At 43.2% G+C, this 1,187-nt stretch overlaps 1 non-coding gene across 1 annotated transcript; it reads right to left on the reverse strand.

Moving 5' to 3' along the window:
* Positions 1–714: 714 nt before the first annotated feature.
* On the reverse strand, positions 715–821 carry LOC118489400. Its single transcript, XR_004887419.1, has one exon. It is a non-coding gene; the product is annotated as a small nucleolar RNA R71 (small nucleolar RNA).
* Positions 822–1,187: the final 366 nt, after the last annotated feature.

The following is a 1,187-nucleotide window of genomic DNA, read 5'->3' on the forward strand; positions in this document are numbered from 1 at the left end:
ACCAACGCTATACTACGCTCACGATGGGTGCACTTGCCCATATGTGTGTTTAGTGTTAGTAGAATATCGTGTTTATAAATTTAAAACTTGACTAAAATATTAAAAAGGGCTTAAAATATTAATAAAAACATATAACACACTACGCACATGAAGTTTTTGGTGCCGTTGCCGGGGACACAAGGATTTTAAGAAAGTTAGGAATCAACGGCCTAATCGTTTTTCTTATTTTTCTGTTTTTTTAGGATTTTTCTTAAATTTTCAGCTTCTGCAGACTGCAGCACGTGGCCATGCCTGGTCGGACACAGGCCGTGCCCAGCATCCTTACTGGCAGTTTTTATTTTCCAAGTTACAGAGAGCTGAGCATGGGGCCGTGTTGGTGCAGCACGGGGTCGTGTTGAACTCCCCAGTAACAGGGATCCAGAAAAAAATCACTGTAACTCCGACCACGGGGCCGTGTTCAGCTGATCACCGGGTCGTGGTGAAACTTCTGACCAACAATCTTTTTGTTTTTATCGTAGGACTTGGAACCCAGGCGCCGCACCTGAACTTCCTACGGAGTGCATGAATGACGCCATCCGCTTCCGAATGTTCCCATTTTCATTGAAAGACCGAGCTAATGCTTGGCTTAACACCCTCCCAGTTGGTTCGGTAAACACTTGGGATGAACTAGCCCAAAAGTTTTTGTATAAGTATTTCCCTCCTTCTAAAACGGCTAGATTAATGACTGGAATTAATACATACTCACAAGAGGACGGGGAATCCTTGTATGAAACTTGGGAAAGGTTCAAGGAGCTACTAAGAAAGTGCCCTCATCATGGTCTTGCGGTATGGCAACAAGTATCCACTTTCTATAATGGGTTGTTGCCACACACAAGACAAACACTTGACTCTAGCTCCGGGGTACTTCTAGTAATCGTCGCCCAAATGAAATTTATAATCAAATTGAGGAAATTGCTCAAAACAATTTTCAGTGGCACACTCCCCGAGGCACAAAATCTATTGCCCCGGGCGCCCATAAGGTTGACGAAAGCACTTCTTTACAAGCCCAAATCGAGGCCCTCTCCTCGAAAATCAAAAAGTTAGAAATGAAAAAAACGGCATTGGTTATAGCTTGTGAAGGGTGTGGTGGACCACATGAAAATTGGAGTTGTATGAAAGAAATGGATAATCAAACAGAAACGGAAACT

This window comes from Helianthus annuus, chromosome 17 (assembly GCF_002127325.2).
Source record: "Helianthus annuus cultivar XRQ/B chromosome 17, HanXRQr2.0-SUNRISE, whole genome shotgun sequence".
NCBI classification, from domain to species: Eukaryota; Viridiplantae; Streptophyta; class Magnoliopsida; order Asterales; family Asteraceae; genus Helianthus; species Helianthus annuus.